Source organism: Haplochromis burtoni, unplaced genomic scaffold (genome assembly GCF_018398535.1).
Source record: "Haplochromis burtoni strain Fernald_Lab_line unplaced genomic scaffold, NCSU_Asbu1 Contig_195, whole genome shotgun sequence".
Classification (NCBI taxonomy): domain Eukaryota; kingdom Metazoa; phylum Chordata; class Actinopteri; order Cichliformes; family Cichlidae; genus Haplochromis; species Haplochromis burtoni.
In genome coordinates this window covers 818,790-835,077 of record NW_024582556.1, presented here as the reverse complement: position 1 = coordinate 835,077, position 16,288 = coordinate 818,790, and the positions used below count along the sequence as shown (strand labels likewise).

The 16,288-nt window shown below is 43.0% G+C and overlaps 1 protein-coding gene across 16 annotated transcripts in view; it reads left to right on the top strand.

Moving 5' to 3' along the window:
- The window catches only part of baz2ba (bromodomain adjacent to zinc finger domain, 2Ba), a 67,843-nt gene that overhangs the window by 13,580 nt on the left and 37,975 nt on the right, over positions 1 to 16,288 (top strand). For all 16 annotated transcript variants that reach the window (XM_042226079.1, XM_005935268.3, XM_005935262.3 and 13 more), the window contains exon 2: positions 300 to 342. The gene's annotated coding sequence lies outside the window, so the exon portion shown is untranslated. The remainder of the gene's footprint in view (positions 1 to 299; positions 343 to 16,288) is intronic.

Below are 16,288 nucleotides of genomic sequence, written 5' to 3'. Positions count from 1 at the left end.
TGTGTGTGTGTGTGTGTGTGTGTGTGTGTAGCCACAGCTGTGTTTCAGACGTCACTGTATTTTTTTCCTTTGATGTGTCTGGAAAACCACAAATACTAAGCTGTGTAACTGTAACTTTGAAGTGCAAGTAGTTTTTAGGGCCTCCGCCAGCTTTCAGGTCGTGAAATGAAAGAAGAAGAGAAAAAAGCTTCATAGTACTATATCAAAATTGCCCGTTTTGAGAATGCTGCTCTTCTTATGAGTCAGATTGTTGTATTCGGCCCGAACCACAGTGATCTCTTGTTTCTGCTTTTCCCCAGGTGTTACAGCAGTGATGTCAAAGAGCTGAAGACACCTGTAACAGTAAGTGCATCTCTAAAATCTCTCACACTATGCCCAAAATGCATGTTACAAAATAGTTGATGCGTGACTTTTGAAAATATACATTGTCACACACTTCTGCTTTTACAGTGGTTTTTAAAAAATTATTTCTTTTTTTTTTTTATGGCGCAACAGAACAAACTTGCAGACTCCTCCAGTTTCAGGCCTAATTTGATTTTCATTCATTCAGTGAAAGAGGATGTTTTTTTTCTTCTCCCCCAATTAAATTTAACAAGAGCCCCTTGAAAAGCAGTTGTTATGATTACATTACAAATTCGGGGTTCATTCAGTGAATCAAGCAATTAATTAGATTTCTCCCATTCTAATCAGAATATTTGTATGAAACGTACGCGCCTAATAAACATCCTTTGAGTTTGCTATCTCTTCAGACCCAACACTGAATGTAAATGGGTGTTAACTGTGCCCGACAGTGCTTCTGGGTTAGGATCTTGGATTGGGTTTAGTTGTTTGTGTGTCTTTCTGCGTGTAGCATTAATCTTCTCCTTTTTGAGACCCTTTCTTTCTTCCCTCTCTGTTTTCTCGCTGTGTCTGTGTGTGAGAGCAAGCTGTACTCAGGGGCGCGGCTGCGTCCTCAAGGCTTCACTTCACACACACCAAGTGGTGTGCCAGTTTATTGTTCCACACACACAGACAATGACTTGCACTTTCTCTCCTGCCTGACTTGATGGCCTTGTGCCTGTGAGTGTGTCACCAGATCAAATTGGATCTTTTAAAAGAAGGTTTTTGCTGAATGCAGAGCTCAGTGAAATACTTGTTTCGCCCGTGACTGTCTTTTTAGCCTTGTGCGTTAGCAGACCCGATTCTATCAGGTCTAACCATTACTGCTTCATCTCTGGCTGTGAATGATACATTATATCCCCTGCAGGTTGGTGCGGGCTGCTTGTATCATTTGTGATAAGTATTGATGAGTCCTCTCTTGGGGAATCAATTTCTAGGGGTGGGTAGTGGTGGTGGGGTGTGTGGGGGGGGGGGGGGGGGGGGGGTAGCCTTCTAGCTCAACCCCCACAGCTGGCTGCTCCTAACTGGTGTCTTGGCTGCCTGACTCTTCCTGCAGCCCCATAGAGAACAAGCACAGCAGAGCACAGGGGAAAGATGGAGCTCATCCAAACAGCTATGGTGTAATTAGCTGACATTTGTTGCTTGGAAGACAAGAGAAGGAAAAAGGAAAGAGCTGCTCAACTCAAACACCCAAAGGAATATGCAAATGTTGAGGGTGAGAGAAAATGAAAGAAAGACAGAGAAATGTGTCTAATGGCACAGAGATATAATTATATTACATTCACGTACGCATGTGGGTGTGTAATTGTGTGTGTTATGAACCCATTGAACTTTATGTGAGTATTTATGTCAGTGTTTTGCCACTGCAAGGCACGAACCACTGGTCTACGGAAAGGACTTCAAAATATGTTAGGATAAGAATGAGGCTTTCTCTGCTAAGAGACGATACCCTCGTCTGCTGTGTAGCGCTGTTATTTTTTAGAGCATGTCTTAAAGTATTCAGCCACATCAGCTAGGCATCACACAAGTGAGATGCACAGTACCCGAGTGAAGCAGCCATCCACAAACGGGCTGATTCTCCGGTTCCAGGAAGGTTGTGCGTGTGCATGTGTGCGCTCGCATGTCTGTTTGTGTGCGCGTGTTTAAGCGAGAGTGCCGTACTGCATGTAAACTATCTGTACTTAAGCCAAGGTGCTGTGCGAAGGAGCAGCAATGCTTACGCAGCCCCATCTGCTTGATCCAAGCTTGAAATGCAATGCTTTTTAATGACAAAATACTGAGTGGCTGGGAGCTGTGCAGAAAAAGGAGGCATGTGTGTGTGTGTGTGTGTGTGCGAGTCAGTTAGTGTGTGTGTTATGTGAGTGTGAAATAGAGAGGAATAAAGGGAGAGGGAGAAGGAGAGAGAAAAACATCTCGAAGGTCAGGAGCAGCGGGCGGCCGTAGGGGAGAGACACGTGAGACAGAGATAGTCTTGCGTCAGCCCCACAGCAGTCCGTTCTTTATGTGTGTGTGTGTGTGTGTGTGTGTGTGTGTGTGTGTGTGTGTCCTGTGGGGCCAGCATTTCCATCCGCATCCCACCGTGTGTTACAACAGAGTAGCATGCCAGTGTTTCTATTCTGAGTGTCTCTGAATAGATCTGAAAAGATAGATAGATAGATAGATAGATAGATAGATAGATAGATAGATAGATAGAAGGACAAATTACTGCTTGGAATTACTTCGAAGCAGTCAGTCACTGAGCTATAGATAATTTTTTACATGACTCTTGTGGCAGTGGAAGGGGAAATTACACCTTCTAGCCTGAGGGGAAAGAATTTGTGTGTCTCGTTGCCTGTCACAAAACCTGAATAGGGTTTCATCAATCCTAGCAACTACTATCATTTTTCAGCTCTTATTCATGAGCCCTCTTTGTTTCTCACAGTGTCTTTTTTCCCAGTGCCCTTTAAACTGGTGCTCTGTTAGATTGGGGAAGTGTTAGAGATAACTCCTAAACATTTAGTACTTTGTACTTGCCTCGAAGCTAAGATTGTTAAAAAGCTACTGTGTGATTGTCCTCGGGATAGGGAGCAGAGTAGATTCAGCAGACACACTCTAGCATTACTTTGGGCTTAGCCATCCATGTCTTTGTGTCGCTTTCACTCAAACTCATGCTTTCTACACACACATACACACACGCACATGAGGAAACACACTGGCTGTTCCCCTTCTGCCTCTCTTGGCCCGCATGATCTCGACAGGGCTCAGTCCTGTAGCCAGACTTTTGATTCACCCCCACTGCCAAACAGCCTCTGCTCTTCTTGTCCCCATGAAGGGCTGCAGCGTGGGGTGAGGCTGCTCTTTTACAGACACTTGTGCCATGAATCACTGCTTGCACCCAGGGAGCCTCAGTCCACTCAGGGGCTGCCTGCCCGGACCATAATGTACGTGGTCATGAGGGGGCCATTTTGAATGGAGGCCAGACAAAACAGGAGCTAAAGAACCCAAGCTGTGAGCTTTCCCAGAGAGGGCAACAACAGGAGTGTGTGTGTATGTCTCTGTGTTGTATTTGTTGTAGTACGAGCTTGATGTTGGCTATACAATGCTGAGTTCTGGGTGTCATAATGCAACATAATTGTATACCAGTAATTTATGAAACATTAGGAGTAGACCTTTAAACCCCATGCATCACAAACCTTTTAGCCGCATACAAACGGGATTGCAATTTGAGCTCCTTGGACGCAGCTCTAATGCCTGTTTCACTGTTAGGTTTGAAAACAAGTGATGATCCATCCTTTGCCATCTCTTGCACTTACTTACCAACCTACCAATCACATTACCCTCACCCTGAGTAGAAAATGGTATCTAAGACATTTTTGCAAAGTTGTCGACGTCATCTTAGAGCATTTGGCCCTTTCATCAGCCTAACCCAGATGTTGTCTTTTTTTCTGTGGGTCACATGGTTCACCAGATTTAAAGGTTTTAAAGCCAATTATGTTCTAAATTTGATGTTTGTTTGTCCTTGATTGTTCTGATTTTGTGTTTTGTTTTGCTTTAATTTTGGAAGCTTAGCCAAATGGGTTAATATGACTATTAGTAATTGGTTATCATTAGCAGAGTTGTTATTATAAAAAGCCATCATTATTGTCTGTACTTAGTCTGTGCATGCATGCGCTGTTAGAAAATGCAGGGTTACTGTCTTATGGAGATAATTAAGCAGACCCCCCCACACCCCCCACCAAGTCAAACACACACACACACACACACACACACACACACACACACACACACACACACACACACACACACACACACACACACACACACAGTTTCCTCATCTCTTTCTCTTACATACACACATAAACATCCACAGTGCCTTGCATTGACTTCCATTCTTTTCCTGGAGAGTAATTCCAAGCTTAGCTTTGCCTTACTCCCCTGTACTTTAACCTAACCTTAACTGGACAACATGTCATCACTTTAAAATTTAATGATTTACATAATGAGGACTTGCCTTTCTGTCCCCAATAAGGAAGACATGTCTGCACATTGTAGTTGTGAAAGGAGTGTTGGTGAGATCTGTACTCAAAAATGACATGGTGACCTAATGTTTATATTATGCAAGCATATATTAACCTTTATAGATAGATAGGACATGATAATTTTGTTGAAAATCTGATATCATGCCAGTCTTAGACACACACACACACACAAACACACACACACCAGCTGTTTCCCTTATGAAAGCTTTCAGGTTTATTGGGTCTATCTGCCGCATTTATGGCCAAACCACATGTCTTCAACTGTCTGTATTCCTTGGTCTGTGTTTCTGCTCAACCCCTTGTCTCTCAACATCCTCTCCTACTTCCTGCCCCCTTACTCTCTTCCCCAGGTCTTCTTTCCTCCTTCTCTACTTCAAACACCCACACACTAAACACAGTCCACTGCTATGGATGCGTTTTCTGCCTACGTTGTGTGCCTGTGGCTGGGAATAGTTTGTCCCTACTGGGCCTGTGCATCCCAGGGCCTGTTGTGCCAGGCCAGGTTGTAACCTGGATACAGCTGTAGTCAGGAGAAGCCATTAGCTGTGCCAGGAGGCCCCCAGCTCCCAGTGAGAGCTCATTACGGTTTCTGTGCAGTCACACTTCTCCTATGAAACACAGCAGTGAGCCTGGTGAAACTAGCCAGGACACTGAGCCTCAGGGAAACCATTATGGCTTGATTTGGAGTTCTGAGAGAAAGAAAGAGGAAGAGATAGAGGGAGAGGGTTTAGGTTTCATCGAAAGAGTAGAATGAATACTAAGAATGATATTAATCATTAAACATAGCCAGCTTTCCCTGTAGTTAACTGTGAGAGAGTGAGTGTCTATGATTATTGGATTTGATTTTCTCTTTGTTCAGTGGGTGTACATGTGTTTGTGCGTGCGTGTGCGTGTGCGTGTGCGCTCTGAGTCCCAGTTCAACCGTCTGGTCTGGTGTGCAGATGGTTGAGTTGAGGCCTGCTGAATGTGATACCCATTTTCTTTTCTCTGTCTCTTTATCTGTCTGTTTTTCCTTACTTTAGTTCTGTTTTGTTTTCCTTTCTATGCTACCTCTTTCTGCTAGGTTTCATTTACCAGTTAACATCCCTGACTGCCTCCACTCTTTCATCACTGCATCTGCTGAGGGCCATCTAGGGCAGAGGAGAGTTTTCCACCGCTCTATTTTCTCTCTCCCTGCTTCTTTATGCGCCTCTCAGGGCTCAGTGCGGCAGCTATATGCAGTGGCTTTGGAATGAAATGTCTCTTAACCGAGCCATGTGCCCCGGAGCTACGGTAATTGCAGGTGAAATTCAGCTTCCTCTTTAAAATGCCATCTCTCATTTCCAGTTACCGGCCCCCTTCGTATCTCTCTCTCTTTTCTCTGCCTCCCTCCCCTCCTGTCTCCCTCCCTCTCTCTCTCTCTCCCTCTGGCTGTCTTTCAGAGGCGTGTGAATCCCTCAGCCCCTGTCGCGTCTCTCTGCCCCAACAGACACTCCCACAATGCACAGCGCTGATGGTTGCACAGTGATATCAGCCATGCAGAGGAAAAGGGAGGGCCGCTGTCTTGACACATACACATTCAATATGTGCGCGTGTGTGTGTGTGTGTGTGTGTGTGTGTGTGTGTGTGTGTGTGAGTGTGTGTGTGAAGAGAGAGTGCCAAGATAATATGTGCATGACAAAAACTGAAAGTGTGTGTTTGTGAGTGAGAGACAATAAGCATATATATCTTTGGTTAGATGAGAGAAAAGGTAATGTGTGTTGTTGTGTGTTCAAGTGTGTGTACGTGCGTGCGTGTGTGTGTGTGTGTGTCTACAGCGTCAGCAAGGCGTGAGCTGTGTAGAGGTGACATCAAGGTGAACGCGGCGTGCAGAATGCTCTGCCGACTCGGGAGGCAGCAAATGGCTCTGTGGCAGATGGAGTCTTTGTCAGGGAAGAAAAATGGCAGCTCAAGAGCGTCAGAAAGACCCCCTTCACCCCCCCACCCCACACACACGCACACACACACACACTGTACATAGACACTAAATACTCTGTGTCCTTTTTGCACAGTTGGCCATACACAACAAAACATTCATAGATGCAATACAATCATACACACAAAACATATACACACAGACAAATGTTCATACACATACTGACACCAAACACACACACACACACACACACACACACGCACACACACCCCTCCTCCTTCACAGTGAGCTAGGCTGGCGGGCGGTGACCTTCCCCTGCTCGGAGGGTTCCCTGGCTGTTTGATCAATTATCCCTCTCCCATTGTTTACCAGGAAGCAGGGGTAGAGAGGAGAGGAGAGAAGCCTCAAAATGGCCACTGTCAGGTGGAGGGATCCATTTCCCTGCCAGCGTGGGGGTGGGGGTTAGGGAGAGAGAGGGAGAGACAGAGGGACCATAGCCACGAAGCACGCTTAGAGGGAAGGGAGGAGCATGATCGCCTGGCAGTTGGGATGATATGACATTATACTAAAGGTACAGCTCTGACAGTGGTTAACATTTGTAATGCTGACATCATCCGTTAAGAGGTGATCGTCAGATCTCTCAACTTGGAGGAGACAGTCACTAGTTGTCTGTGTATGAATCCTAAAAACGAACATTTGTGCCAAAATCAGTGCTGTATACATTTCTAAATGAATTGTCATGATGTTCGTGCAGTGCTGCAATGACATGCACACACACATGTGTATGCTTAATGCCACAGTACTGCAGGTACACTTCCTATTTTTAGCGTGGAGAAGTGAAGGGGGTGTGGGGGGGGGGGTACATACTCTAAAGGTCAGGTGGCAGAGAGAAAAAAACGACTGGGAACAAATGATGCACTAAGCGAATGACACTCTGAGGTCCTGCTTTAATATGTATGTATCGCAGGTTGATGGCTGATTTCATTAGCGCTTCTCATTGTTATGCATAGATTGTCCTCCTGCAGCAAAATGAATATTGTATTCACATGCGCGCGCGCGCACACACACACGCATATACGTGCACACACATACACACATAACAAGCTGCGATTTTCAGGGAATACTGTATGTTTGCATCTTGCACAAAAAGACTTGAAGAAAAGGGTGATGTTTCCACAGGCTGTTATCTGTGTTGGCTATAATTAAAACAATTTACAGAGCTGTCATTGTAACACAGGTTTCAGCGCTGCTGTGGACAATTGCTGTCAGGTAGTTGGTGTGATTATTTAGGGGTCCTTGCTGATGCACGCGAGAATTATTTCCAAAGCGGAAAAGAAAAGCTATCTTTGTTCAGATGACTTGAGCAAAATAAGTCATGTCATGTCTGTGGGTTCAGATTACGTCATTTCAGTTTACCTAAATCCTGTCTGTGTTTGTGTGTGTGTGTGTGTGTGTGTTTCGTGTATGTGTATGTATGTGTGTGTGTCTGGGAGAATAATATGTTTAGTTCTATCAATTAGTTTACTGTAAGCGTTTATGGGACTATATTATAATATTTGCACACAGAGAATACATGTGGTGAGTGTGTGAAAATGCCTGGCCACTTTTTTCTAATCCTCCAAGATGACTGTGTTTCAGAAGGGATTCCAATCCTTAGTGGGGCATGAGCAAATGCTCTGTGCTCGATATTAATAGCTATTGTGGGCGGAAAAAGGGAAAAAAAAAAAGCTTCTGCATTTTTCCATATGTTTTGTAAGGAAACAGTCCAGATGGATCATCTCTTGGTCTGGAGCTTTCGCTTTCTTCAACCCAGCTCAAATCCAAGTGGTGTTGGACGTGCCAGACACACACAAACACACACGCAAACACACCCCAGTGCTCACTCTCCTCCCGTCTGAAGTACAACAGGCTGTTACTGATTAACATGTCTAAACTCAGCCAGTTCAAAAAGCCACTGCAATTCTTCTTCCAGCTTGCCCTCATGGATGACGTGACAGTCTTTCTTCCCAACATACCTCACGTTCCCCGTAATCACCGAGATATGTTTGTCGCCTTTCTGTTTGTTGCCTGAGAAGCCATGTTGGCATGTCTTCTCACATTACACACTTGGTTTCATCCCCTTAACCCCGTAATTCTCAGCCTGCATGGGCCGCCTGACCTCTTGAGTCATGGATGTTAGACTCATCGGCATCGCAGGGGACAGAGTTGGGATTTATCCTGCCAAATAATTGTAAGCATGGTGGACAGGAGTAAACTTTTTTTTTTAACTGGATATTTAAATACCTCCAGTGATACTCTTTGTGAATGAATTTTAACTCTCCTTGCATCGGTTTTTCAGTTCTGCACAAACGTAATTTAAAAGTCCCCCTTGAGAAAGCAAAGCACGCACACTCGCTTCTTCTTTCCTGAGTCGGCGCATGTCCGAACAACCGCACGTGTACACGTAGATGCATTTTGTAGTGTGACAGGATGCCACATAGTTGGCGTTTACCAGTAGGCTGGAATTTCAGGATAGCACGCAGAGAGATAAAGTCAAATTGTCGTTGGTTAACTCACTATTTCTGGGCCACAGAGCATAAAGGGTGTCTGTTTATGACACCCATGCATGCCATGTACGCATCACTTACATACGCCACTCTGCCTTTGCTAGTCAATTGATAATAAAAAAAAGAGTAACACGGATGCTCCTAGACATAGGTGCCAGCACAGACAAAAGCCGCAGTCTTGTCTGTGAATGCATCTAAGTTTTCTTTTTACGACACATCATTTCTGGAACCAGGAAGTATGCCACAATGACTGACAGCATGTAGGATGATATTGTGTAGGTGTTTAAATTGTGCTTTTAGAGGTCACAGTGCCCTTAAAATAGATTTTGAGCATATTATTCTGCGTTGCAACAAGTTAAAGGGCAGGCTTTGTAAGTGTTGATTCTTCATAACCCAGTGGTGCTATATTTACATGAAGAAATCATGAAATTCACTTAGTCAGCAGCGGAAAAACGAGCTTCCTCTCCAAAACCACCCACACCGCTTTCAGCCTTGTTGTGACTTGTTTGTCTGTCGTTGGAGGATTTTGACTTCTTCCAGAACAATTGCACTTAAACACCCTCAGTTCCAGAGAGGACGGGAGCTGGTTACACGGCGGCAAAGTAGCGCTAAAAAACACCAGCGGAGCCCGTGAGACAGAAACTTTGAATACACTCTTTCTCCCACCCTTGTTGTAGCCTCTCTCTGTATGCATGTCAGGTGCATGCATGCTATTGTTACTTTCATCACTGGTGTGTGTTGTCATGTGCAGCTGTTTGCTCTCCAGTTAGTGTAGTGTGCAGTGAGTTAGTGGAGTTACGGCTGTGTGGAGTTTCTCTTCACTCTGAGCTTCTCTCTGATTTATTCTTAACATCTGTCTTTGGCAGGTGTGTGGAACCACAAGGTCCTTTCTTCCTGAGCCTGTGATGTAGCTATCATTGCGGGCAGTGTGTGTCTGCGTGTGCGCACGCTTTTTGTGCAAAACAACAGAGAAGGCCTTCCTCCACCCCCTCCTTGGGATGAGTCATATTTGAGCTCTGTGTAATCTAAGCCCGTGTTTCATGTGTGTGAACAGACAGACCCTGAGCAGTGGTCTTGGTCCTGACTCCCTCTGGGGCACTGAGTGGGTGAGACACAGCTATCAACAACAGGCCCAGGCAGCTTCGGTTTCAGCCTCGCTACACAAGGAATCTACTCGTCATGACACAAGCACAGATACACACACACACACACGCGCACAAAAAAAACAAGCAGACATTCATGTAGAGCCAACACTATTCTTTGCTCTCCTTAACTCCTCCTGAAATAATATCAGGTAACAAGACGGGGGCTGATGGCAAGCTTTGCGATTGGCTCAACTAAAAGGAAGCGTTAGGATCCAGAGGGTGGAGTTATGGGTCTAGTTTCACATGAAAAGACAGTTGAACACAGGTAACTGCGAGTGTCAGTGTGAGTATGTGCAAGTGCATATGAGTGTGTGTGCGTATGTCATGTGTAGATCCACCTGGGGGAGTGCAATTGCAGCGCAGTAATGTCAAAGCTGGGTTTGACACAGTCGACAATGGAGACTCAAATATTTTGGCTTTTTATATGAAATCACACAGGGGAAGTGTGGTGATACAGGAAATAGGGCCATGTCAAGGGGGGGAAAAAAGGAGCACTACTTGGTGGATATTCTGCACACCATTTCAAAGCACCCCATTGCTGGTGTGACTAACTCTTTTAAGGCACAGCTGGACTTTTAAAAGGGTCTTCAACATTTGCCCCCAGGAGGGAGGAAAATGTCCTGGATAGAGCCACAGAAAGGTGATACTGGAAAAATGAAGCTGTTTCCCATTATGATACTGCTTTTGTTATATAAGTGTCATGTTTTATCACACTTTGAACTGCACTGAAAGGAAAGTGCTTTTTCCCCTAATTCATGTGAAATGTTTAATGAAATTTAGTACAAATTTTGCTTGGGTGTAGAAAAATTAGAGGTTTTTGGCACATGATGTCCCAATTTTGCCATTTGATAACACTGGAAGGGTATAGGCAGGGTCACATTTACAAGAACACAAGGATTGGATGATAGCACTTGTCAAATGTCATGCCTTGATTCTTTTTTCTTTTTTGCCATGACCATTTATTCCAAACTGCATGGCATCAGATGTCACAATAACAGCACAGAAAGACAGAACAAACCATGTCAGAGTAACATTATGCATGCCTCGAGGCAAACTGTGGTGACCACAGTGTTGTACAGTTCTGGTCTTAATCTCAGCTCACTGAACTGTGAATTTCCTTGAGTTGTCTCATTTTAAGCCAGCTCAGATGCAGAAACAAAGAGGTCTTATAATAGTATGGTCTTGTTTTCGTGTCAGTTTCTTGCTATCTTTTGTTGAACATGTACCTTTTACAGTTTCTTGAAGGTCAGACTAAGTTTCTTTGTTTTTTTTTGATGTGGTTAAAAGAAAGAAAAGAAAAAGGACGATATCTTTTATTTTGAATTTGGAACAAGTGAAAATTGTTTTTCGTTGGTCACATGCTTGCCAGCTGCGTGCATTTTGGCAAGTTACATAGCAACTTGAATTATTTTTCTCAACAGTCATAAAAACAGAAAACACATACTTTTTTCACCAACATGTCTTATTGTTGCAATTACAGGCACGTGTGAAAATAAACAGCATTTGGTTAGTCTTGATGCCCGTTTATGGCCTAGATGCGTTCCAAGTGTGCACAACTTCTCTGATTTAATCCTGGCTCGGGTCCTTTGTTCCATCTAACCCCCCTCCAATATGTTTGGGCGTTATAGTCTAAAAAAAAAACCTCTTGTCTTTACAAACCGCTCTCATTATTGGGGGCAGCAGACAACATTACAAGTCTTTATGACACCACAGCCAGCAGTAAGCATAGTGACTATTTGCTGCCTGGTCCTCATTAAAATATATTTAGATCGCTGTTTATGTTATCATGACCTCGCCTAATCACATAGCGTGTTGTTGTTACAGTATAGTAATGGGTTTTTTTTGTTCTCTTATAACATCTTTTCATATCATCGTTAACACTCGTGTAATAATGTGTTAGCACCACCAAGGTTTTTTTTTTTTTTTATCTCCACAGATATCCCATGTTGTATAATTTGTAATTTTCACTTTTTTGAAGGTGAAAATTACATTCTTCTTTCTTCTAAAACAGAAATTTAGCAAGATATTCATATCTTTGTACTTATCCATATATTTATATTTTACAGCACATCAGAGCCAAACCATTTCAGCGTTGTCTCACATCACAATGTTTGATCCATCACTCATATAAACAGTGAAAAGATAAGGAATAAGTAGATTAAAAAATGTGTTTGTTTGTTTGTTTGTTTATTGAGCCACGTAACACTGACCTATGGATCATTCAAGCATAAAAATGGAATCACACAAGGGGTAACCAAGTGTTTACCAAAGATCCAATTTTTAAATTGAGATTTAGGCACTTTCTTACTAGCAGCCCTCATAATTTGTTCCCATTTCTTTAGTTGAATCTATGAAAAATGCCAAAGAATAGTTTGAGAGCCATAAACTACTAGTGCATCAAAAAGGTGATTCTTAAACAACTGAAAACATGTCATACTTCAGCATGATGTGCAGTGCGTCTTTTAAAAAAACGAAACAAGTGGAGGACAAAAGACGGGCTGACAGGCCTAAAGACTATCTACAGCACATGAGAAAAGACTGAGCTATGCCAAATTAAACAAGAACTGGACTGAAAATCACTGACAACAGGTCTCATGGAGGGAATCCGAATTTTAAACTTCTGTTTGAAATTGTTTCAGTTTCCACAAAGAAGGTCAGGAGAAAGGTACCACAGTGAATGTCTGTGGCCATGTGTAAAACAGGCAGACGCTCTGTCATGGTTTGGGGCTGCATTACAGTCAGTGATGTTGGAGATCTTGACAAAGTTGATGGAATTATGAACACAGAAAAGTGCTGTCAGATTTTGATCAAGCATCCACTACCAATCTGGAAAGCATCTGATTGGCAACATCTTGCCAGTGATCTTAAACACACTGCTGATGCAGAAAAGCATACCTGGATAGAAACAGACACACAAGGGAACACTTTCAGTCATGGATCGACCTTCCCAGAGTCCAGACCTCACCATTATTGAAAGAGTGGGGGATCATCTCGACAAAGAACAGAACAAACTCAGCCAACATACAAATAAGAGCTTTGAATATCCTTCGAGAAGCCTGGGGAACTATTCCTGAAGACTACTTAAAGAAACTAGAGGACTTTTCTATGAGAGTTCAGGCTGTGTTAAACTAGATATTGACTTTCAAGGTTGTTACAGTTGTACGACACCTTTTTTGTTTTTTTCCTTTGTGCTGTAATTATATTTATGTTTGCACATGCTTATAAATCACTGCATCTACTTTCTATTTTTTCTAACAAAATGTAAAGAAACGAGGGGTGGCTCAAGACTTCTACAAATACAAAGTTGCATATTCTTCTATTAATAATATTATTGTGTGTCATGTCATTGTGATTCGACAAGCTTTTTTAAAATGATTTTTAACCAGCTCACCCAGTCATTAATTGCACAGGGCCGTTGGTCCCTAAAGTTACGCTGAAAACATGTAGCTCAATATTGAATAAACAAAAACCTTACAGTCACTCGCCCAGCAAATCAACACGCACAAGCTTGCCAGGACATCTGTGAAGTCTTAAAAGGGACATAGAAAACAAGTCAGCTTAATGTATTGCTTGGTTTGTCAAAGAAAAAAACAAGGAGTGTTGTCACGCATCACATGAGCTCCGAGTTGTGCGTTGGCAAGTTATAAATAAAGTGATGGGATTGTTGAAGATTTGCTCTTGATACAGTCTTCCTTCCTTCCTTTCCGTCTGGAGCAGGATAAAGCGGGAATGAATGCCAGGCTTTATTTGTCTGGAACTATTTGCCCAGCTCATCAGGAAAGGTTGAACTAACTGTCACAGTTAGTTTACAGCAACTAATCTGTGGTGTTCATTAGAAAACCTACGCACATACAAACATTTTCTCCCCTCTGTGCTTTGGCTGCATTTTGTGATTCTTGTGTAATATGGATGTAAATTAGTGGCTGATATCGCAGCTTATGTGTTTGCGTGTGTTTGTGTTTGCACGTGTGTGTGTGTGTGTGTGTGTGTGCCTGTACGTGGGCATGCACATTCATGTGTGTGTGGTAACAGCACAAAGATGTCCCAAGGGTTTTTCCCCCCTTTTCTCATTACAAATGCTAATGTCACATTAATGAAATCGGCTTAGTTTAAGGTTTATAGCGTAGCCTACACTGAGAGATTTGGCCTTGACACTTCCCACATATTTCAAGTTGAATCACATTTTTTTTTCCTGTGGGCATACAGTTCTGAGTTAAACTGGCCCTGAGTGAAACTTCAGAGGTAAACTTTAGGCCACACTTGCCAACCTTTGTCATCATTGTAAATTGTTGGGCCACAGGCTGCCCGCTGCTCAGCTTCCAATGATGAGTGCTAGCTTAGCAACAGCAATAATGGCTTCAATGAGGGTCTGGCTAATGTAAACATTGTGGTAATGTGCAAGCGGCAGTTTGTAGAGTCACAAGCTGTTAATCATTGCTCAACAGAGAGCTTGTCAGGCACAACAACATGCCAGAGAGTTAATCATAGTTATAGATCCCTTCTTTTATGCAGAGGACATATTTAACAGCTGAGTTTCTAATCACTTGGCCTTTCCAGTAAGCACGTACAGTCATATTAGCAGCCATGATTCCAAGGGTCAAAAAGAGAGAGAAAAACAAGAAGCGAGTAAACAGCTGCTTTAAAATGCACATATCTAAAAGAATTGTTTACCATTACATGTACAACCAGGGACATTTACTAGGTTGTTGAATCATAATGTATTAATTTCATATTGTCATGCTGTCTAACATATTGAAGATGAGCCGGTGATATTTCTGCCACTTATACCCTTAACACATCAGTCTTAGTCTGTTTCTCCCACTCAAGTGTGATAGGTAGCATTTTCTAACCTTTCGCTGAGGTTTTACTTCTTGCCTCAGTTTGAGTTTTTTTCTTTCTTTTTTTTTTTTTGCAAAAACAAAGGCTTAACCAGTAACTGTGAGAAGAAAGATTTTTCTTTGTAATTAAAAGCCAATTTTGTAAAATTGATTAGATTATGCTAATCAGTGGAGATAATATCTTAAAAGCAGTGTGAGGAAAGGAGATAGAGGGAGTGTGAAGAGTGGAAAGGAGTGACAGTCCAGCCGCCATTACAAGCTGCTGATTTCTGCAGAGTGCTTCATAAAATGTCAGAGCGCTTCTCCCTGAGCAAGACACTGAAAAATGGCAGCGCTGTGATGTGCTGGCACCTCACCTGCTGCACTGTGTGCGAGTGTGTGCATGTGTTTGTTAGAGAGCGAGAGAGAGACTGAGCGAGAGAGGAAGAGTGTAAGTGTGTGTTCATTTGTGCGAGCGTGTGCTTGCTCCTGTGTACATGCCTGTATGTGTGTTTTTACATCTGTGCGTGTGTGCGTGCGTGCGCGTGCGTGCGTGTGTGTATGTGTCCACGCTGGCCTCCCTCCCATGTTGCAGTGAAGCAGAACAGAGTGGCTGACTGCCTGCTGCTTTGCCTCCCTCTCTGTCAATACAGCACCATTCTCCTCCAGCCAGTCATTTTCACATGTTTAACATTAAGTAAAGCACACATTTGAACAGAGGAATACAGCTGATTGACATATTGAGTTTAATGCTGGTGGATTTTCTCCCATCACAGCTTACTGTAGGTTGCCAGATTGTTGCTCTGAAGACTACTCTGTGGCTTTTTAGACCTTCACCTGATTGCAGTGTTCAAACACAGATGCAACACCATGGATTGCTCGCCACTCTAAATACCTGTAAACATGCTTTCTTTTCTGCTCCCTTCTGTTAAGAGCACCTCGAACCTCATTTGCACTTTAGCATTTGTCTGTTTGTGTTGAGAAGAAAGCAGTTAATGAAGTCAATTTGTCAGGTGTTGGTAATGTTTTTAATAAAAGCAAGAAATAAGAGGAAGTGTGAACAGTGGAGCACAAGGGGAGAAGGACTGGGCAGGAGAAAGGTGTTAAGGTGGGGATTTGGAGAAGAGATAAGCCAGAGATGTGAGCAGTCATTTCATTAAGCAGTAATTGCTAAGTGAGCTGCTAACTATATAGAAAATCTATGATCTGGGATGCCACTGGCTGCATGGTTCACCCATAAGAGTTTTTTAGTTTTTACTGGCCATAACGGTCATTTAAACCAAATTAATTTATTCTTTTCATGGACACTTATTTTCTGAGCCCTGCAATCAGCAAAGGAAGGAAACTGAAGACTGCAGCAGCTTTGTGTGGTTGAGAGGAAGAGTGAAAAATTAGGGTTTGTGACTATACATGTCTTTTCATTTCTGTCAAATAACACATTATGTGCTGCAGTAGCAGCATTAAACAAAAAAAAAAGTGACTGGTAGTC